At 40.8% G+C, this 24,727-nt stretch overlaps 1 protein-coding gene across 4 annotated transcripts in view; it reads right to left on the bottom strand.

Moving 5' to 3' along the window:
* Window positions 1-24,727, bottom strand: part of SASH1 (SAM and SH3 domain containing 1) — a 548,281-nt gene that overhangs the window by 157,361 nt on the left and 366,193 nt on the right. The gene's annotated exons all lie outside the window — the stretch shown is intronic.

Here is a 24,727-nt window from a genome sequence, read left to right on the forward strand (position 1 = left end):
CTTTCCTTATTCCTTTTATTCCAGCTATTATTCAGGATTATTACCAGTGATGGTGATATAGATAATGGCAATTAGGACCAAAATGTGATGCATGCTTACTTGGAAGTAAGTGCTACTTTCTTCAGTGGGGTTTACTCCCTGTGTAAATGTGTTTAAGATTTCAGCCTAAGAGAAGCATAAAATATTACAGAGTGGCAAAATTCTCCCTGAAACACTTTGCACTTGAATATGCATGTCCAAATCCAATTTAGAAGAGCCTCTCATTTATTGTCAACAGCAGGGTTTAACAAGGAACAGGGTCACTCTACAGATGTATCTAATCAGGAATATAGCCCTGTCATATGATAAGAATTATATACCCTCCACAAACTGAATGACCATGAATGTTAAAGAAAAGGCAAGCATTAATTAAAAGCCAACTTGATAATTAATACTAAAAAACACTTCCAAATTTATATTTCTGCCCAAGGCTATATGGGAGGCTGATACATGAACTAAAGGTGATCATGCTCATGTTAGGATTGTTATAAAAGATCCTATGTGCAATTAAATATATTGCCATACTTTTTCTCCAAGATGACAAATTCTGAATAAGTAATATTTGATTACCATCTCTATATAAAGGCTGCAGTGCAAAGCCTGCTTGCTATAAACTATGTTCCATTAATCTCAGTGGGATTTATTTCCATGTAGACACATTCAAGGTGAGAATGAAAACACCCTTTTAGCATTCATGACTCCCAAGTGAATTCCCTCCCTCACTTTTGTCTCTTTGTCTTACAGTTCTTAAAACAAAGTACCTTTTATTGTTATGTGCTAGTTCAAATTGGCAGTGTAAAATACTTTTATTAGCATTCCACAATAGTGAACAACCATAGACTTAAAGATTTATAGTATTCCATATTCTGCTTTCTGTATTTCTTTTTAAATAAACTACAATGCTAAGAAGTACTTAGGCTCCAAGATTAGAATCCTGCTATCAGAACGAAGAATGAATCTATTCTATGCAATAAATAACTAAATGCCTTTATTGTTCATTTGTTTCAGCTGTTTCATGACTATGCTGCTCTTCGAGCTCCAAAAACAAAGCAGTAACTCTGAGAGTACTATTGGATGCTCTGCAAAGAAGCTCTCCCTTTTGCCTTGTGTTCTGGCAACAAATACTTGTTAGAGTATAGCACATTTGGCAAATCTCCCATTTGTTGAAATAGTTGAGTACTGTGATCCTACCTTTAAGAATAAGACACACAGGGCTCACCATGTATAGTAACTCTTCAAAAAAATATGGGGATTGATAAACCAACTAAATATAGAATCGGCACAGGCAATAGTGTCCACCAATATCAATGTTATATAAAACACTGTAAAACAGTGTGTTTATATACCTACCTCCTCATACTACTTCCCACATTAGTGGCAAAAAGCATCAAATTGATGATGTGGTAAGCCTATATGGCACGCAACCCTTCAGGAATTCTCCTCAATAAATATATACATCACTTCAGTTACTGATGGGATTCATCACTAGCAGGAACAAACTAACTTCCTGTGACTAAAGCTACATTCCAAGGTTTGCCTATTGTGCACATCTCAGGTTCACCTAAGAGCTCTGATTATTACTCGGAAGGTAAAGGAAATGAGGCAAATCCTGAAGAAATGCATTTGGGAGACTGGGAGATAACCCTATCAATAATTAAATAATAAATATGAACATCCCCCTTTTTCATTTAAAAGTGCTTTCAGTTTAGATATTTTGAAACTGCCACTTTAACAAAATAATATTTTGCTAATGCATCCCTCAGTTTGGCCCACAAGAAAACTTTAAACATATCCCCCACACTTAACAAAGAGCACAATCCTAGCCATTTTTACTCAAAAGTCTTAGAGAATTCATTAGGCCTTACTCCCAGTAGTAGAGTCAGGATTCCAGTCTTAGACAACTGGCTTGCTTTTAATATAGCGTGTAGTACATTGTGTATATATCATCACACCAGGAGGCCAACAGTAAGTGTCAACATTGCGCTACGTTCATAGCCAAAAACAATAGCCTTTGGCTCTTTCTGTGATAAATATAGGTAACTATTGCAGTGATCAAAGCAAACAAGAGACCAATATTGGATAGGTGTAAAAATGTGAAAACTTTTTTGTGAAATTGTCCTATGCTTGGCTAGAAGCCTATTCCACATCATAGGACCAGACAGCAAAGTAGGATAGTGGTTACAGAACCAAGAAAAGCTTTAAATTCCTCTGTCAGTGATTTAACTGAAGCCTTTTATGTCTCCAGGTCCAGAACAGCCCTCCTTAAAGGGAAAGGCCTCCTCCTCTCTGAGTATTCTCTCTGGGCTCGTTGCCTGCACTGACAGGCTGACATGGGGTATGTAGGTCCCTGGCATGGAGGGACCAGTTCCTCAGAGGGTGCAGACTCTAAAGGTATGGACGAGCTCAAGAGGTCCCTGATTCTGGGGTCCAGTGATGAGTCATAATGCAGGGGGCCCTGCATCAGTTTCCAGCACCATTCCCTCCAGTGCCACTGGTCTGATGGATCTGCTCAGACCCTCTGTGTCTGAATTGGGAGTGAGAGCCCAGGCTGCAGTCCTGAAGAAATATTCCATATAATTTGGAAACACACATACTGTATTTTTACACTAGAAGAAGGTGACCCAGTAAAATATATAACCTTGTGCATTTTTTATCTTACAGTAAAAATGATATTTGTTGTTGTTATTATTCACAGTTTTGCACTCAGGTTCCCAAAGCGACTAGCAAGTAGAAATAACAAAAAAGTAAAATGAGATATAAAATCAGCAATACAGAAAATCTAAAATAGTCATCCAAAAATGTATTCAGAAGGGACAAGTCCTACCCACCCCACTTAAAAGATGAGTGCAATAAAGGCCACTGAGTATACAGTGGTACCTCGGTTACAGACACTTCAGGTTACAGACGCTTCAGGTTACAGACTCCGCTAACCCAGAAATAGTACCTTGGGTTAAGAACTTTGCTTCAGGAAGAGAACAGAAATCGGGCGGCGGCAGCGCAGTGGCAGCTGGAGGCCTCATTAGCTAAAGTGGTGCTTCAGGTTAAGAACAGTTTCAGGTTAAGAACGGACCTCCAGAAGGAATTAAGTTCTTAACCCGAGGTACCACTGTATTCCCTTCTTCTGAACTTGCTGTAGTACAATGCTATTGTAGAACTATCCCTGATCTGAATACTTCTAAGCAGTCAGCAGCAGCACTCAGTGTGAAAATTTCTCAGTCCTTCTCAGTATTAGCAGACCACGTTTCCTGCCAGCAACATTCAGTACAAATACTGTCTGGTAAATAGCAGCTGCAAAGGAAGAAGACTGATGCCAGGGTACACAGTGGTAAACACTACTTCTCAGTGGCTCACTGTATCTTGGGCCAAGTAAGCTGAATATACATTCAAAACTTCCTTTTAAGATTTTTGATCAGAAAAGAAGATTTTATGCTTATATGGGGAAAATACCAATTTAATTTTAAGCACATAATCAGGTGACATATTTGGAAGCTGCCATAGGAGGTATGAACTAGTTAGATTTCAGCTCTTTTTGCAAAGTATTTGCCAAACCATTAGAGCCAGCCTGTAACATTTGTGACACATAAAAGAGCACGTGGCTTGAGCCCATTGTACCACTTGCTTCCTATGTGACAAAAACTTAACACCATTCCTTTCTCTCTCACACAGCCCAATATGTTTTTTGGGAAGGGGTACAAAGCACTAACATGCAGCTCAGGCCAGTATATCTGATGAATTTGAAACAGCATGTGCAAACAAGTGCTACATGGGTGATTTCCTTAGCTGGATTGCAGCATCATGCTTCAGTATGGGCATGTTGTGTTCCAGCTGCAGGGCAAAGATCCATGCCTTGATCCACTGCAAGTATGGTAATCTCAGACCAGCCTCATAACTACACTGGAGCATTTAGAGGCTTTTTCCTAGTATGTAAGAGAATACAGTGGTACCTCGGGTTACAGATGTTTCAGGTTACAGACTCCGCTAACCCAAAAATAGTACCTCGGGTTAAGAACTTTGCTTCAGGATGAGAACAGAAATCGCACGGCAGTGGCACGGCGGCCCCATTAGCTAAAGTGGTACCTCAGGTTAAGAACAGTTTCAGGTTAAGAGCGGACCTCCAGAACGAATTAAGTTCTTAACCCGAGGTACCACTGTACCAGGTTCCAACAGGAAGCTTGCCACCTATCCAGTAACTTTGTCTGGGCGAGGCTGTTGGCTGCTAGTTCTGGAGAGCTATGTGGGCACCAGGCCGTCAATCACAGTGTCACCATTGCAATGAGACCCCTAAGCCCCATCCTCAAGGCGCTCGGATCTGCAGCCAACAGCATCTTTCAGACTGCTGCTGTTGGGAACAGGAGGGCAGGCATGGAGGAGGAACAGAAATGACACTGTTTCCCCTCTTCCAATTGCAGAAGTCCTTGGAAATATGCTGCTGTTTTCTATTTCTGTGTGAAGCCAATTGTGTCGAATGGGACTTTCTCTTAAGTAAGTGGGTATAAGGGTGCAGCTGAATTCTATGAAAAGGCCATTGACGGAACAGAGTATTCTGGTCACTTCTCAATCCTGGACCTTTTTTTCTGCTTCATGGGTAGTCATCTGCATTAGGGAACAGTAGGTTGCTACTTGTTCTATACATGCAGGGGTTTTTTGAATACTAGATGAGGGTGTTTTTTCTTTTTCTTTTTTAGCTGCTTGCACTGCACTCAATTCAAGTGTGGATTAATTTTCCAGAAGTAAATTATTTTTTGTTTCACTTTAAGTTATTGGCAGGTTTTGGAGGCCTGAGATGGGAGTTCAGGGCAAGATGGGGAGCTGAGAGTATCTAAACAATAAAAAAATGGTTATTTTAAAATATACTGTATCTTGATCTGAGGGCTTCCAATCTTTGTAGCTGTTTTATTCCAACTGTCAGAGTAGCTTCATGTGGACTTCGGTAATGATTGGGGTGAAAGTGTGTGCTTGGTGGAGGGCGTGATCCTCATGAAGAGAAAGAGACAGGGTGACTCATATGACTAAAGTTGTAACCAATGATGTTGGTTTCAACCTGTGGAACAGGTGCGCTCTCCCTCTTCTCTCCCTGCATGTCCCCTGCCCCCTCCAGAGCTGCTCCAGATGCTTGGGAGAAACCCCTGAACAGATTGGGACCATTCTGAGGCATGCTCTTGTAGGATCTTTTTATAGTAGCAGTGTTAATTAAAGTTTGTTTCCCACTGCAGTTTCCCGGTGAGGAGGAACCACAACTCACGAGCTAGGTCTCAGCTTCTTTGCTTGACAAATGCGGTAGTAGGGATCTGACTGCTTGGAAATCCACTGTCAGGTGTAGGGATAATCGCGGAGTGGGCAGTGGGGTCCGGAGGGAGCACACTCCCCACCAGCAGGCAGCCACAATCTGCCTGCACGCGTGACCCTAGGGTGCGGGGTACACCCCCCCCCTCAGACAAGCCACGGCTGTTGGAACATCATTCCCTCTGTCTAACCTTTTGCGGTGTGCTGGTCCCGGGGGGAAGGTTACCGTTAACGTAGTCAAAGTCCGGTCCTGGGTCACTGGCCTGAAAACAGTTCGCAAGGAGCGGGGCGAGGTCCGAAGCAGGAAGCCGAGCGGGGACAGGAACACTGGAGGGTCAGGTCTGGGTCCGGACAGGAGCAGGTACTCAACGACGACGTTGCTCCCGCAACCTGGGACCGGGCTGACTGGCCTTTATCTTCTCTGAGGCCAGGGGCGGTTCCGGCCCCCAGGAGACCTGCCTCTCCTGGCCTTAAGGCGAGCACTCCTCCTGGGAGAAACCAGTTCCCTTCGCCTCTCTGCACTGAGCCTCTGCAGTTCAGGAGAGGCTGAAGGGTTACTGGGCCCAGGGGGAGACTCACCTGTAGGCACTGAGTCCTCAACTACCTCTGGAGCCAAAATGGATTCACCTGGTGCCTGCTCCTGAGGATCCGGCACAGGTGCAGGCGCCTCAGAATCAAGGCCCTGCCCCAGTTCAGCCGGCCCTGGAGGCGGGGACTCCTGTACAGGCTGGGATTCCTCCGGTTCATCCTCTGAATCGGATTCCCAGGCCATCACATGCGGTCTCAGTAGTCGTGGTGTCCTGTATGTAACCTTTGTCCCTGAGACCTTTTGTCTCCTTCGTCATACACTGTGCAAGGTGAAAATGACGCAGTGGAAACAGGTGCCAAAATAACTTTGTACCACCCCACGATCTTGGGACGGAAGATGTGTAAAGGTCACAGCCCAAAATGTATCTGCCTAGCTTGCATATTTGTCTCAATAAAAGGAGGCTCCACAGGACTGGTCAGCAGCTTGCATGCAGCCCACCTGTGTGCAGCTCACATGATGATCAACACCTGTCTTGTGCCTTCACTTCAGTCAGTCTTAGTAGAGGCAAATTTAGGGGAGCATGAGCAGTGTGGCCACACTGGGAGTGGAGCCTCAGGAGTGCCACAACTATGATGCAGAATGGAAGGCAAGAGACGAGGGGCAATTTTTGGCATTGCACAGGGCACTGCCAAAATTTGAGCCCCCAAGGTCCACCACTGGTCATAGTAGATAATTCTGGGATTGATAGCTCAATAGTTTGAATCAGAATAAGACAGCTTTGAAAGTTTCAGCGTAACTTTCCATTAGGATCATAGAAAGCAGCCTTATACCAAGTCAGACCCTTGGTCTATCTAGCTCAGTATTGTCTACACTAACTGGCAGCAGTTGTCCAGGGTTTCAGATTCCCAAACACCACCTGGAGATGCTGGCTATTGAAACGGGGGGTTTCTGCGCACAAAGCAGTTGCTCTACTATGGAGCTACAGCCTTGCCTCATAGTTATCTCAGTTATAAACAAACATTTTATTTATTATTGTTTCTGTTGTTATTTCAGTTATTTATATTTTCTGTTGCTTCTGTCCAACATGAAAAAACATTATTATTATTTCTAAACAAAGTTGTTTCAATTGCTCAGTCCCTATTTTTCAGAAATGATTGTCCAACAGCACTGAATTTGAACTGGTTTTGAATATGTAGATGCACACAAAAAAAATCACAAACTTTAACTTTGTCATAATACAAACACAGATTGCAATGCCTGTTTCTGTCATGAGCAGCCTCATTGGTATTCATCAACAGAGCATGAAGCAAGCTGGTCTGCTTACTCCTCTCCCAGTATGCACAGCACAGCTGAGCTGGGGAGCCCTGGCAAATGGAGCGCTCATAAAATCTTGCATACAGAAAACTATTAATCTACATTTGTTTTCACTGTTCTTCCCTTTTCAGACAATTTTATGACTAGACTCCATAGGGAAATGAAGAGTTATGCTAGTTTCCTATGGTTATCCTTTGCTCTCCCTCAAAGGTTTGCTGCTGAGCCATTTTATTAAAAGAGAAGAGAGAAATCAAAGCATTGTCAAGGCAACCAATCAAAATCCCTGTTTTTAAAAGTGTTAACTGTGGGCATTTTTGTATTGGGATGTGAGTGTCTCAAGTCTACATTGGCTGTGGTTAGAAAATACAGCCAATTTACATACCCCCCAACATTTCTCCAATGAAAATAGGACGTCCTAAGGAAAAGCAGGACATTCTGGCATCAAATCAGAAACCAGGATGGCTTTTGTAAATCCGCTACTGTTCCTGGAAAATATGGACCTTTGGAGGGTCTCAATTTAAAAATGGCTTACCTGATACATAGCTGCATATCAACAGGATAGAGCCAACTTAAATGGTGCATTTTTCTTAGATTAATAACTTGCAGAATCCAGGATGTCCATAAACATAAGAGTCTATGTTAAGGTAAGTCATCGCTTCTTTATTGCCTTCTCCTACCTACCCAGAGGCCCCTTCAGTCTCATCTGATTCACTTAAGCACAACCCACATAAAGTGAGTATCCTCACAACTGTCAATCATAGGATCCCTATGTATTTACCGGTACATCAGAGCGAACTCATTGTGTGTCTGCAGTACATACATAAATGGAAGTGAAATGGCCATGTGCAATCCAAAGCTACTAAGATATGTTGGGAGCTTTGTCCTTCAAACCCGAGTGAAATGTAGGTTTAATGGTACAGGATTTGTGAGTATATCTAAAGTATTCACACAGTGCACCACCAAACTTAAAGCATAAATGTAAAACATGAGCAAAAATGCTCCTATTTCTCTTTACGATTTAAGTGCCTCTGGAGGATGCCCTTCACTCTTTAGTTTCTGCTTCTATCAAAGTAAAGAAGGATGCAGTGGACTGTCTACAAAGTTTACATGAATAAATATCAGTACAGGGCAGTGGATGCTCTAATGAGTAAAAGAAATAAGGTATTGCATGTGGTTCATATCTGTGAAACATGATGGTTTTCAACAAAGTGAAAAATCTATTAGTTATATCCATTTTCTTGGATAGCTTTGAAACTGAGATCTTGTTTCTGTTGCTCTAAGTATATAGAGGATAAATGCCAGACCATACAATAAGATCAATAGAAACAAAAACATGCTGCAAATAGTTATGCACAAAAGAAGGTGGTGATTCAAAGTTAAAAATCTAAAGACACTCCTATAGGAATGTACACTTAAAAAAAATCCTGCTTTTTAATGTTATTAGCATAAATCAGTCACTGTTTGTGAGTACAATAATGCACAATTTAAAAGCAAAGGATGAGGCACAATAAGGGGTCAGCCATTCACAAATATAAGGCTGTGAATAACCAGGCAAATAATCCCATTGACTTCCTTGTGAATACTTCTGAAAGGTGACATTCTTACATGACTCCTATTGAGCTCATTGGACACGCAAAATATCACCCCAAGACCTTCTAGATTCTGACCCCACAGAGTCCATATTAATCAATCAACTAACCAACCAACCACAATAGACAAAGGCCTTATCCAATGAGGTGACTCCACTGGCAATGTTTATGCAAAATTGTTTATTAGAAGCAGTTTCTGTCTCCTACACTATATTTCAGACCAAGGACAGAAATCAATTTTGGCATCTCTTGTTTTCTAGGCCGCCAGTCACAGCCCAAGAACAGTAAGATTGTACTTTTAAAGCATGCTTACGTGAAAACATCAAAGTCCATCGAACACAGTATTTTTCAGATCACGAATCTAGTCAACTTTAATATTTCACATCTCAGGTTTTCCTTTCTCCCCAGATACATCACTTAGGTCATAATATAATAAGTAACACAAAAGAGCCTAGTCTTTTCTCAAAAACTGTAATGTCGGAACTCCAAAACCATTGTTTACAAAACAGACACTGCATATATTCTCACATTGTCAATAGGTATATAAATCTGAAATAATTGCACGCTTTTTATTATTGACCTGATGCTTCACCGTTTTGTCTTAATTTGTTCTCTTTAGGCCCAGACAGCATGCATGCAAATAAAAGTTTTAAAGCATGTGTATTGGCCTGTTTTTCTGGACATTAGTAATGCATCGCCACTCAGGAAATCCAGGATTAATACTGCCTCCTAGAGGGCAGCTAGTCATGATGCAGCTTTGCTTGTGATTTTTTTTTTTTTAGGTGTTTAAAAGCAGTGAAGGAAAGTACATATACGAAGGGAAATATATATAGTTCAACTATATATTAAAACTATAAAAGAACAAATTTTTTGGGCTAAGTAGGTGCACAACTGTGTTCCCAGCTATTATTCTCCTCCAACTTCCAACAGATCTTATGATGTCCAAGAATTGGAATACAGTGGTACCTAGGGTTACATACGCTTCAGGTTACAGACTCCGCTAACCCAGAAACAGTACCTTGGGTTAAGTACTTTGCTTCAGGATGAGAACAGAAATCGTGCTCTGGCGGCGCGGCAACAGCAGGGAGCCCCATTAGCTAAAGTGGTGCTTCAGGTTAAGAACAGTTTCAGGTTAAGAACGGACCTCCGGAACGAATTAAGTACTTAACCCAAGGTACCACTATAATGACTTCTACAAACATAAAAAGATGTTCTAAATACTGTATATTTCTAAGCCAACATAGAAAGAATCTCTTCTAAAGGGGGGGGGGTGCGCATGCACACACACACACACACACACACACACTCACATTGGTTAATACATTATTTTGAGTACTAGGAAGACCTACATTTCATTTTCACATTTATGTTTATGGAAATGACTAATAAATTTTAATAATGAATCTTGATAATTTATAGTTCCTTTACCGCTGAAGTTTGGAAGAGTATTCCCCTATATATCAGGGTTTCCCAGAGCCCCACTGCAACTTCTTTCTGATCCTCAGCCATCTTATTGGCTAAGAGCCTTGAGCAGTTCTACCTAGGTCAGATCTGCCTCAGTCCAGCTTTCAGCAAATTATTGATCTCTTTTGTCTAGATTTACCTGACCTTGCCTCCTCTGCTGATATTTCTCCATCCCCTCTATCCAACCCATGTATTTGAAAACAGAACATATATCCCTAGTTTTTGTAGCAGAGCATTGAGCAATCATCTCACCTCTACAAGTGATGAGGGATAAATGCCAGTTATCAGCCTCAGATTGTAGTCTGAGAGCAAGCCTGATTGCATTCTCTTACACCATCTGAAAATTAAGTGTGTTATAAAATATCACATAGTTTTGCATAACTAAAACCTATGATGTTGTGAGTTTATGACAGCATCAGAATGACAAGCTGAGGAGGAGTAAGTAATTCATTTCAAATAATCTTAGTTTCTTTCTTTTTAAGTGTATCACAGCTCTACTTCAAAATTGAGCAAACTTTTTATTGCTGAGTGATGAAGTCCTGGAAATTGAGGCCGATAACAGAAATGTCAGCAGATGCCTTCTGCAGCAGGGCTGCTGGGCACCACTATAGCCATCAGTTTTAATGAGATCCGTTAATATCACCTCAATCAAAATGGCTGCCCTGGGCTGACTTCTTAGGGGTATGCACAGGTGCTCTCAGCCAAAGATGTAATGAAGGTTATTACATTATCAACGAGGCACAGATGTGCATTCTGTCTGAACTCAAGGTGCTGCTTATTGCCAAGTGCATCACTCTTTGAGCAGATTCCTGCTCTGTGTATCAATATGCTGTTCCAGCTCACTGAACTCAAGCACAGCCTTCTGCTTCCCCTGACATAGGCAGTCAGCTAGGAGAAAAAGGAAAAGAACTTAAGGTGGGGCGGTTACACTCCCAGCACATCACAATGCAACACAAAACAACAACCAAATATGTAATGTTGGATCTCCTTTTCATTATTCTGAAATATAAAATTGATTAACCTATTTTTTTGCCGGGGGACTATCTTCCATTTTGGGATGTGCAGAGAAATCTGGCTGCCTTAAATCGGCTATGATAATTATTCTTCATCTTGTAAGCTTCTCTTTCAATGATATTCTCCCAGTCGTCTCATGCCCACTCATTAGTGCACATCCATCTTCTCCACACTTATACCAGTCACATCACCTAAGAATAAGAACTGAGTCAAATATCCACCAATGTTTTAAATTCTGCAAATCTTTCAGTTTCTCCAGCTGATTATTGTATTTCTATGAAGTAAATTCACCAGTTAATGTTTCAATATGTCAGTGCTGTAGACTTGTTGACTTCTGTTGATTATTTTGGTTTTGGCAAGCTTCAAATAAGAAGTCTCATAGGTTGTCAACTGTTAAATATTACTATATTTTATTAATCAAATGCTAGTTAATCCTAATACCACTTCATGTCAACTACCAAATACTTTGAATGTCAACTATTCAACACTGTCAACCATCAAATATATTGTTGTTGGGAATTTAAATATATGAATCCCTGGGACCCACGTGTGTGGGTGAACAACAGAAGAATCAGCTGGTGTCTGGATTCAAAACACAGGGCTAGCACAGAGCTACCCTTTTGCAATGAGCAGACCACACACTGTTAAGTAAGTTTAAAATGTTTTACTTACAGATCCAGTGTCTCAATCATGCAATCTACAATGTAGCAGCAAGTATAATATAGACAAAATACTCTTGGGTAGAAAATACAGAATACCGTTCTAAACACATGCTGTAAATTCGGGAGCAAGCTTACTTCGTTGGTTACATGGTGCAGAGAGAGAGAGGAAGAGGAAATAAGTTTCACTTTTTCTCCAGAGGAGAGGACATAACTGAGTCTATCTTGAAATACAGTACAACTCTATGGCCCTTAACTCCTCAATTCACTAACTAGCAGTTGTACATAGTTATGTTCGATGGCATTCTCCCATAAATGTAACAGTGGCATTCAAACTATTTTGTGGAAAATCCTGGTTTCTTTAGAGGCCTATTGACACCAGTAGAGGCCTATTGAAACAGCTTGTCCACCATCATGGATATCTGATGTACAGCCCAAAGTGAATTCTGAGTCAGGAAACACACAGTTAATTCATCTGAAAACAATGTGCAGCCTAGGACATGCCCAGGATCCACTTCAATGTAACCTGGCAGACACACAGTGTTTCATTGGCATGAGTTGATGTAGGCAGAAAATTAAAAAGCCACTGTGATTTGATACAGTATCTGTGCTGATACTAAATACTAAATACCACTGGAAGTCATTGATCAAATATAGTGAAAATACCAACTGTCACGTATCAGTATCTGGACAATATTTGAACATTTGGAGAAGAAGAATATTAAGAAGAATTTTCAAGAGAATTGTGGGCAGCAAACTGGTTTTGGCTATAGTGCACTAACCACAGCTGTAGGCTCAGCTAATGATTTCTTCATGCATGGATATACCCAGAAAATCCACTTTCAGTTATTGGTCATATGTGATATCTTCAGCAACTCATATTTTGTACAGCAGTCAGTTTCCAATGAGGTCTCCTTGTTTTCCCAGGCTACATAGTAGTCTAAGAACTCTGGTGTGAGGTGAAAATTAAATCTAATCAGAATCAGGATGTTATGGGCATGGTAATGAAGAGACAACTAACAGAGTTCAACTATGAATAAAACAAGGGAAAAGAATTCAGATCCAGTACAAATTCTCTCAATATTTTCTGATCCCAAACCATCAATACTCTGACTAGGACTTCTTAATCATCTCTTCATAACATGTTAGGACATAATTTCTTTTGAAATTATACTTAATGCTCCTAATGTGACTGACAGTGTAGTCCTATACATGTCTTCTTAGTGGACTTGCTGCCAGGCAAGCGTGTCTAGGATTGCAGTGCACTAAAAACAGCAGATTAAAAACTTAAGATATTTACTACTTCAGTATTGCATTATATTATTCATGGGATTTCCCCACTCCACATATGAGACACCCATGGTCTATGGGGTACAAGTAACCCACTGGAGTCTTCTCTTTAGCTCCCCTTCTCCCAAGTTGCCTTGCCACTGATGCTGAATATTTCCCATCATCACTGAATGTTATCACCAAATGACTTCCATGTTACCAAAATCTAACAATCGCTGCCCCACCTCCACCAGCATGCAGACTTCACCCTAAATACAGCCCTCCACCTGAAAACAGTTGACTGCTCCTGTTTTATTGTTTTGGTGTGGGTTTTTTTAATTGTAACCCATCCTTGGAGCACTTGTTGCTGAAGACACAGTTTAATAAACAAACAAGGCTGCCCTACAGTGGGAAAACAGTTGGTCCAACATCAATTGTTTGCTTCAAAGCTCCTAAAACATTTGCATTGCTTGCTTTTTATCTTTTTCAGCAGTTTTACATAAAAAGGATGCAATCCGCCTGCCAGTCAGAATACATGAATAATTCTTTCTTATCACAAAGCAGCCACAACTGTCCTTGGGTCTCAGACAAAAAGTTGTAGGAACTGATCCAATTCCCCATCATAAGGCAATAACTTTTGCAATTGTTTGGGTTTTGGTTTGGTTCCCCACCCCCCTCACATTTTCAACATTGCTGAGCAACCTCTCATTCACAGGCTTAGAAATGAAGTGTTGCAAGACACAAATGCCATTTTAAAAAATCTAGCTAAATTTATATACTGTGTAATTGTAGAAACACCTCTAAGCAGTTTACAAGAAATATAAAAAGTATGAATAAAAAACAGCTTGGCAGACATGAAAAAAGCACAGTGAGGGCACCTGCCTGATCTCAATGGGCAGGGAGTTCCAAAGTGTATTGACTTCTTATAGTTGTGGAACAAGTATTATACGACACCTGTAACAAACAGTACCAGTTTCACAAATCAATGCAGTCAAGTGGGCACAGAGTGATCCCACAAATAAATGGTCCCAACAAGCTATTAGAGGCTTTATATACTCATAGCAAAGGCACTGTAAGACTAGTTCCAAGTCAACATGCACAGGTTTGCACCCCTGCATAACTAGTATGGAACTGTAGTCTCTTGCATATGGGGGATAAAAGGCTTTGATTCAATGCCCACTTTGATAAAGTGCAAATGAATTCAAAATCCCAGGGGTGGTAGTCAAGTAACTTTTAGTGCTAGCAGGAGGATTAGCACTACTGCAAGGGGTTTCCCCCTTCTTCTCCTTCCATGTCCCCATCCCTCACCCATGCCACCCCCCAACCTGCTCCTGAGGGCTGGCGGAATCTCAGAGCAGATTTATGGGGTGGGCGGGGGGGGGGGGAAGTGTCCTGTTGCGCAAGGAAAGCCTTAATGCTATTATCACCTTAGTGCTATGCTGAATACAATGTCAGGACTCTTTAGCTGCAGTTTAGTCCAGCCTCATTTCTCTCCCCTTCTAGGCAGATGTTTGAGCTCAGACTGGTCACATGTAATATATTTTAAGCTTCTCTAAAATGACAGTGCCAAAAGGGCAAATTTGGGCCCTTGTCTTCAAGTCTACAAATGCAGAGTGGAAGGATGAAAAGCCCACCTGCCATGTTTGGAACCAGATGTTATTCAAAAGAAAACATTATTGAGGCTGCTTACTAGAGTGCAAGTCTCAAAAAACTCAATAGGGTTTACTTCTGAGTAGATTAGTGTAGAATAGCACTGAGAATGACTAAATGTCAGAATAAATAACATATAATTAGCATTTAAAATGGATTAAGCAACCAAAAGCCAGCTGAAATGCTAAGGCTTATATGCTATTTTAAGGATTTAGTAAGTGGGAATATATTTTTCAAGTTCCATGTGTGCAGCTTGTGTACAGTGAAATTTCAATACCATCACAAAAACATCTCTATACCAGCCTTTTGAAACATATACAGGTAACTCACACCTTTCAACTCACAACATTTAACTTGTGTGCTTTCAGCTTTATACACTAGGACTAGGCAATATAAAATAAATTAAATAAAGTAAGAGGTGACAGAAAGGGGGCAGGCATCCTGGAAAAAAGACTTTGGCAATTCCCCCTGCCATTGAACCCAATGTGTTTTGACCATACGTGATTTTGGCTTCACACGCTATCCCTGGAACATAACCCTAATGTAAGTTGAGAGTCAGCTCTAATGGAAAACACCATGGATGAATGCTACTGATATATCTATGGCAGAGCTGGAGATAAAACACACATATACAGACAAGAGCCTTGTCTATGCAGGTACTTAAACTTTATGTCTCAGGAATGCTACTCCTAGACATTATTGACAGGATTTTTTCAAAAGTTTGTAATTTAATAGTGTGCCATTTTAATGAGGGTACTTCTTCACTGACTTTGGGGAGTCAAGGGTTAACAGGTTGTGGTCTCTGAAAGGAAAACAAAGTAATCATAGACCATGAAGGTTCTCAATAGATTCAGAATAGTTTCCAATATTTCCTCTTTGTGGTATTAGGCAGCTGTTCTTCTCGGGAAGATTCCCAGAGGACAACACAAATCAATGTGGGTGATAGAATGTGGAGGGAAACCAGTGTATATCCTGCACAGACAGAAAGTGTCCTCAGGTTCCCTCTGAAGCAGCGAACTGTTGAACCTGTTCCCTCCACTCCTTCTTGATCCACTGAGATTATTCCTAATCCTTCCATCAAAGGCAACATAGTGTCAACCCACAACTTTTATCAGATCCCCTTTGTGCAAGGAAAGCAAATAGAAGAAGGGTAGTTTGGGCATTAGCACAGTTGTGTCACATGCTTATCTATCTATGCATCTATTGATATTGCTGGGGAGCTGGGATGAACTAAACCCAGAAGGGTGTTCCCATTCATATACATTACATATTACATTAAAATATATTTTTAGAAGCCTCAACAAATTCCACAAGATTATTCATTATTATTTTCTGATCAATCTACAAGATTGATATTTGGGCACAATATGATATGACATGTGTCTGATTTTAACATTTGACAGGCAACTGCTTTTTGTGCAGAAGGTACAGATGTACTGTATACATAATGGCCTGATTTGCACTAATACTAAGCCAAACCATGGTTTAGTGCAAATGAGGAAGTAGGTGAATGGAGAGAATATCATGATTCCTTTGCTCCTCCCTAAGCTGTTCTTCTTTTGCCATGGGCTTACAGTTTGTGGTTTGTATGGGACAGCTAATTGCAAGCCCATGTTTGGGCAATATGCTAAGTCAAACCATGGTTTAGTGCAGCAAAGCAGCAAAACCACCAGGAAGCAGCAAAGTGGCTGTGATCTCTTCTCCAGGAGCCCACACATTTGCTCATCCACTTCAAGCCATAGTTTGGCTTAGCATTTGTGAGAAGGAGTGCTGTGTGTAAGTTGATAGTAAATGATTGCAACTGTAAATTACATGGGAAAGGGACAGGAGGAATTGGACCTGATGTTTCAGAGTGATTTTGTATTTCTCTGTCATAATAACTTGCAATGTAGGACTTGGCTGTTTCCTGGAGGAAATAATAACTGCCTCCAGTTAACCAGGCACATACTCATTGCTGCCATAATTATATCCAAATTATCAGTGGGGCAGTCCAGCAGAGCTACATGCTCACTGCCATAGCATTTTCCCTTTACACAAGGGAGTCCTATGTTCTCATTCCATTTAGCCTTAAAGTGCTTCTGAACAGAGACAAGAATGCAGTGTTTGAAGGCTCTATATAGCATGATCTTTGAGGATAAAAATATGGATGTAAGTCAGCCATGGAGTCTTTATAGCTTGGTGTTTAAAAGTATGTTGGCATGGAGGGCTCACATCTGACTCTATCTCTACCACCAGGAAAAGCATTTGTGAAAAGTGTGATGAGATGACAGGTGGGACACTGGCAATGGAAGCAGCAGCAGAATCAGTGTGGAGGCAGGGAAGAGCAGCACAGAAAGTGAAGTAAATATATTCAGGACTTAGTTCCAACATTGTGATAAATTCCAACAGTCATGTACATTTGAATCCATGGGTGTGGTAGCATCACAGTATCCAGAGGAGCCAACCGCTAGGAGCCTAGGAGGCTTCCCCCCCCCCGATAAAATGTTTAAGGGGGCTGCCCCCCCAAAGTTGATGGGCATTGCCATTCAAATGATGTGCATGCACTGTATCATGTGATTGATTATGCAGGGTGGGGCTTACCCCCCCCCCCCAATATTTTATTCAAGTTCGCACATGACAGTATCAGAAAGATTTTCATTTAATGGACTTTTTAAAAAATCCCTGTGGTCTTATCCTGTCATTTAATCTAGCAATCACTTGTTACAGTTTTTATGATGGAAAGGGAAGAAAACCCCTGCAGGACCTCCTCCCCACCTTTTACCAGGAAGCTAAGATGGCCTTTCCATGATGAAGAGCTCCATTAATATTAGTGCTACAAGGGTGGGGGGTTGGCTTAATTGGAGATCAATGACCTCATCTAAGAACCAAATTCTAAGCAGCTCGAGAAGAGAGCAACTTTCTGCCAATCTGCTAAGACATAAATTAAGGAAATTACATTAGAACATAATTATGCTAATCAGTAATTATGCCATGAAAATGGTATTTATGGATTTGCACTTAATTTGACTTTAACCCTAAAGCCCAAATAAAATGCTTGCACAATGTGAGCAGAGTCTGAAAATGCAGTGTTAACGCTTTTGTAGACTGCTATTATGGACTTCATTTCATTAACATGCCATTCTCATTAAATTCAAGGTCTGTTAAAAGGCAGTCCTTTTCTCAGCTCTTTACAAACAAACTTCTGGTGCAATTCTTAGACAAAATTTGGATGTACGTTGGGAACCTGTATTTAAGATTTGGGAGAGGACCATGGCTCTGCCCCTCTTCAGTTATCCAAAATCTGCGAAATGAGTTCTGTTTTATTATGATAGCAGCTGGACTTTTGCATCTCAGATAGAACTATAGTGGTTACCACCCTGAAATATTTTGAACAGAATATGGTAAAATTAAAGCCACAAGCAGAAATGCAAGTCCACAAATGGGCAAAATCCAGGTGATAAAGTGTTGGACTGCCAGAGTTTCAGGGGGGGAAATTTCCATGGAAGAACAAGCCACAGGAAAAAATTCCACCCACATCACTGGAGGCTTTCCAATCAACAAAAAATTTAAAACTTTGCATAGGAGGAAGAAAGCTTTCTAGTGGCAGCTGTGTTTATGAGATTGTATGTGTTTGAGTATGTTTAGCTAGACATTCCCACACTTACATGTATATAGTGTATTTTGTTCAGTGACAGATTTATAAGCATGCACATTGTGCACAGAATTAGGGTCCCTTGAAGCTGAGGGCTCTCCAAGTTATTAGTATACCTTACTAACTGAAAGAATACCTTTGAAACATGACTACAAACAATGAGTTGCCGTTGCTGAATTCTACTATTTTAGTTAGTTGCATTGTTTCACTCCTCATTTCTCCTACTCTTTGATTAAAGTCAGTGGAGGCTAGTCCATGGGTCTGTCTGTCTGTCTGTGAACCCAGTGACCATGAAGGCTGCCTTTGGTGTGTCTGAACAGGGGCATCAGATTTTGAGGTTTGGTTTTTTCAAAAAAATAGTTTCTAGCCCTTCTAGAAATAAAGTCATGAAGCACAATGTGCAGGTACCCTTCTAAGGATTTAAAAAAAAAAATTAAAATAAATTAAGCCAGACTGGCTTTTCCCACCTGTCAGTGTTTTTAGTCAATGAGTGAAGTCAGAGCTGTGAGTGAAAAGTGAGTTGTTTCGACACCAGGCAATGTATCCCTGGGGTCCAAGGAAGGCAAGGCCAGATTTATAATGGTGGGATTTAAATAATTACAGCAAGGGCCGTGCCAGAAGTGGCCATGCCATTCTAAACTTTCATTTCAAAAACCCCCTAAGCCTATTGCCCTTCTAGAAAGGAAGTTATGAAGCATAACGTGCAGGCAACCTTCCAAGCTGGGGGCTGCCAACCCAACACAAGCAGAGTATAATCCTTCTTCTAGCACTTGCTAGAGGTGGAAGGGCCCACCCATTTCCAACTCCAGTTGGCTATGATGTTAACTCCTGTCCTCCTTTGTTGCAGGACAAAGATGGGGAGAAGAGAAGAAGCAGGATAGTTGCCACCCCCTTGGTTCTTGGAGAATGTTGGGGGTGGCGGAAGTGCCCAGGCCGTTCCACTTTCTCAGCTTTGGCTGCACATGGCATGACTTTTTAAGAAGGTGGGGAGCTAAGAAGTGCTCTGCTCATTTGTCTTCTCTTTCCTTTGCTGCCCATGAAAGGTGTTATTTTGGGGGGGGGGGGTTGCAGAGACATCACCACCACCACATTTACCCTGATGGTTCCCAGGGTTTTTTGGGGGGAGAGAGGTCCCATTGCTGAACAACCAATATCACCACCACCACCATTTCCCCCCTTGATTTTTCCCAAGTTGCTGGGTGTTTGGGGGGCGGAGAGCCCAGCCCAGAGGCATCATCAGCATAATCATTTTCACCTTTTCCTGGATTGAGGAAGTACAAAGGCATTATCATCATCTTTATTATTATCATAATTATGATCATCATCACATTTTCCATCATTGTATTTTTGGAGGGGGAACCCATTTCAGAGGCATCATTATTATTATCATCATCATCTTTTCTTCCTGCCTGGCCCGCAGTAGGAATTGTTCCCAAGTTGTCTGAGAATGGGGGAGCACAGTGCGAGGGCAGAAACATTATTGTTATCAACTCTTCATACAACCATAATTTTTGCATAGTCACGTTTATTTAGGCGAAGGAATAGGGCCCCTCAAAAGGGCTGTGCACAGGGCCTTGCAGACCATAAAATCTGTCACTATGTTGGAGTGTTGCTGTGCAGTATGACATTATTATCTGGAATTACCATTAACTAGATTTTAATGGAGACTGTCAAAGCCTTATATGATTGAATATGAAACAGGAGAAGTAGCAAATGCTGCTTTAAATTCTTGACTGTCAATTTTTCTGCCTACCATTACCGCTAAGCATTCTTCTCTGATTATAATTGCTGTAAAATTGCATGTTTTTGCCTGTCCCTTTGGACAAGTGGGTTGAAATTAGTAGTTGTGTGGAGCTGCAGTTGACTCATTAAAATACGAAACACTGGGGGGGGGGGAGGGGGGTTTGGAGCTGTTTTATATGACAGAAATTGCTGAGTTCATTCTTAGACTGACTGTGTAAATCCAATGGTGAATGCATTCTTTTCAAATTATACACTACATAATCAATTTAACATGTGATACTTGCTGGAACATAACCTCACAGAGGGCAATAATAGTAATAATAATAATAGCCATTCTATGGTGGGTTGAATGTTTCTGGGAACAAAATCATGGGAGACTTTCATAAGAGGCTAGCATGTAGCACATAGTTTCTGGTTTTTGACTACCGGTACTTATTCTATTATCCTGATACTTAGATTTGTCTCTGTTAAATCTAATACATTTCACCACTAGAATTAAAAACAAAACAACACTGTGATGTGGGGTGACAAATCAGCAAGCCCCATGTCTGCTTTCAGTATAAAATAAGATATTCTGAGTGTGGATTATCTCCATTTGCTTATGTTGTCAAAGCATAGTTCTTGGGGTAGTTATGCAGGGTTTCATTAAACTAGCATTGTGTAGGCTCCATTATTAAGGGTGTATTTACTGACATTACAAATCTTAAAACTGATAATGTCCTTTGGGATGTATGTGCATTGCATGATGTTAGACACCAGAGGGCCTGTTTCATAAAAGCATGGGTGGTACATTATCCCTCAGTCTCAATGACTAGCAGTGAATGTGTGAACTGTGTCTACAGAAAACAGGATATGAACAAATGAAGGTTATTTTTACTGGTCTGGGCAGTTTGGGAGTATCTGGCCTGGCTGTCATATGAATGAAAAGTGGATTAAAAGCTGAACTTTATTACTTGTTTTCGTTTCCCCACATTAAATATTTTCCATCTTTAAATAAATGTTTTGTGAACACACATACATATATCAGGTGTCAAAGGCCAGGATAAGGAGATTATTCTTCTGCCTATGATGAAAGCTATACCATGAATAAGGCTGGGCGGTATATCATTCAAAACCAGTTTGAAGTCCATATTATGGTATTGGTTTCATAATTTTTGACCTGGCAATATATCACAAATGATGGTGTGTGTGTGCTAGGCAAAAATCAGAATGTGGGGGAAACTGTGAAGCCAGCCAATGCTTCTCTCAACTCCTGCAGGCACTGTTAACTCTGCCAGCTCAGCTCTCCCCAGCCTCATGCAAACCTTCTTCTGGTCTGTCTATCTACCCATCTAAAAATGAAATTAGGTTTTCATTCACTGTTGCGAAAGGGGCATATGTGTGACTAAACTGACATATGAACACTTGTATCAAAAGTTATTGTAAATTAAATATTTTCTTATTTGCATATGTTTTAAAAGTTAATTCAAATGAAAAAAGTAATTCAGATCCAGAGAAAAAGGCATTGTTAGTCTGAAGTAAGAATAAGATTAGACTGCAGAGATAAAAAAATGCTATTATAATTAGAATAAGATCTTTTCATTTAATGGCTGCAGTAAAAATCCATTTTCTCCAATCATTTTTATTTTATAATTTAAGAAAGTGGATGATGATCCTGAGGATCAATTGCCCATTTGTTCCTCAAGAGATCTCTCCAGAAGGCACAATGTCCCTTCTTTCAAGAAAAGATAGTTGTGGGTTTTTTTAAAAAAAACAACCCTCACACTCCTTAGTTTTCTGCATTATAATTTATACGCAGGTCACTGACTTATACTCTATGGGAAATGATGCTTGTAGTAGTTTAATTATTCAAAACTAAAGCTTTCTCTTAGGGCTAGATAAAATACTTCAGCAATTTATATTGCTATGAGTTTGGCGGGATAGCTTTGTGCTCGGGGCCCTTCTAATTCCTGGATCTAGCACAAATTTCCTCCATTGCAGGCTCAGGTTATATGAAAATAAACCATATTCCAGGCATCCCCAAACTCGGCTCTCCAGATGTTTTGGGACTACAATTCCCATCATCCCTGACCACTGGTCCTGTTAGCTAGGGATGGTGGGAGTTGTAGTCCCAAAACGTCTGGAGGGCCAAGTTTGGGGATGCCTGCAATATACCATAAAGACACCACATTCTCCACTCTCCCTCATTCCAAAGGAAATACAAACCCTGGGAAAGCACCTGGAATGCCTGAAATCTTGCACCACTCAGAGATTGGGGTGGCGTGCAATAATACGGTATGTTGCAAAAAGTGCATCCTTAGCACTTTTTGCAGTTCTCTCATACCCAACTTTGATCATTTGGCTGTTTGAAGTTTCAAGTGTATCTCTAGTTCTATGAGACCCCACCCACCCTTATCCAGAGCATGTATGTTATTATGTAAATGATTCATGGCCCTAGGACAACTAGAAATGTGTCCTGTCCAACAGAGGTACTTGGGCAATTCCCTCTAAATATAAATAAGCTGTACTGTATTGTTATTTCCCCCCTTTCCTGTTAGCTATCTCAGTCTAGTCCTGATTCCTGTGTATTAATGTCTACATATCAAAGACACAAGAATGATAATTCCAGTTTACATCTGGCCCATCAGGAAGGCAGCTAAGATTTGATTAAAACTGGAAAGGGGAAAGTGTATTTAATTTCCTGAATATCCTTGGATCTTGAGTTCCCTTCTGCTAATGAGGTTCTGCTCACAGGACACTCCTGTGGCCAAAAGGGAAAGGCAGCTTTTGCCAATTTGCCCTTTTCACCTGCATCTTTTTGCACCCCTGAAAATCTGCTACAGAAAGTTGGGGAACCCTTGGGAACAGCATGGAGGGACCTGCAGGGGAAGGCGGGGATTGACTAATTTTGCCTTTCTCCGCCACTTCTGCCAGTGGAATCATCAAATGCCTCTCGTGAACAAAAGGAGCCCTTCACTGCGAGTGCTACAGGAAATGCCTGTGTAATACATAAAATGCAGACTTCGTACAAATGTATATATACATATTTAAACACTGTGTATATGCATTTAGGAACCCTGGCATAATGATATTTTCTAGACTTATGTATATGGGTGTTTAAAGAAACATGTGCATATTTATGTGTATGATATCCATACTTTATATTTTCTGCAAGAAACACCAGTAACACCAGTTATTCGGTACAACCACCATAATGTGTGGAGTCGCCCTTTGCTGCTGACACACTGCAAAAGAAACTTGTCTATGTTACCACTGGTGATATACCTTTGGTCATTGCTTAAATGAAAGCTTGTTGTTTCTTTGGATAAACGAAGCTGTTACACCTGGTTATAATAACTGAGTGGTTAAACATCAAATATGCTCAAGCCCTAAGTATAATTTTTGATCTAGATTTGAGAAGTAGGGGAGAGTCAGAACGCTTAAGTGAAAAGACCAAAGGATAGGTGTTGTCTTTAGTGGAAATTCAGTTCAGTGGAAATTCTGGTTCAAGATTCATGAACTTATGAAGCTTTCATTAAGTTAGTTGCTATGCTTGCTTTCATTAAGTTAGTTGTTTTGCTTGTTATGCACTTCAAGCCTGGGCATGTGCATACACTTCCAAAAAAGAAGTCTTGCTCACAAGGGCAGGGCACTTCAAATTCAATGAACCAGTACAAGTGACCACACCTGTTACTATGCCTGCATTTAGATTAAATTACTGGTATATAATTTGTGATGGCTAAGAGGAACAAGCATTCTATCAGTACCTCCATGCAAAAGAAGACTGAAGGGGATAATGTTAAACTGAAGCATTTGTACTCCATGAACTTTTAGACCGGCAACTGATCCTAAGCATTTCCTTTAAAATAACAGCTTAAGCAGAGCAGACCAATAGCAGCAACAGTTCCTAATGTTAACTGCATTCTATTACTGCCAGAGACATTGCCTCCTGACAACTTTCTCTGTGTTGATACTGGCATAAACCTTCCATAAACCTAAAAGGCCTGAAAGATGATACATGCAGGGATTATTAAGATTCTGCCCTTTTCCATTACAGTGGTACCTCAGGTTAAGTACTTAATTTGTTCCGGAGGTCCGTTCTTAACCTGAAACTGTTCTTAACATGAAGACCACTTTAGCTAATGGGGCCTCCTGCTGCCGCCACACCGCCAGAGCACGATTTCTGTTCTCATCCTGAAGCAAAGTTCTTAACCTGAAGCACTATTTCTGGGTTAGCGGAGTCTGTAACCTGAAGCGTATGTAACCCGAGGTACCGCTGTATTGGAAAAGGCATGGAGTGGGAGACAGGACTTGTGTCAGCTTCCTCTCACAACTGGACATTTGCATCCTGAATGGGGACCTTGTAAACAGCCTAATTGGCCTATTAAATATTTGATTAAGGAACAACCATAGTTGAGTGTTTGCTCTGCAGCCCCAGGTTCAATCTTTATCTTATCCAGGTAAAACTGGGAATATCCCATCTGAAACCCTGGAGAGCCACTGCAAGTCAGTTTAGAGTATAGACAATACTGAACTAGATGGATCTATAGTCTGATTTAATAGA

Source organism: Podarcis muralis, chromosome 3 (genome assembly GCF_964188315.1).
Source record: "Podarcis muralis chromosome 3, rPodMur119.hap1.1, whole genome shotgun sequence".
In the NCBI taxonomy this organism is placed as follows: Eukaryota; Metazoa; Chordata; class Lepidosauria; order Squamata; family Lacertidae; genus Podarcis; species Podarcis muralis.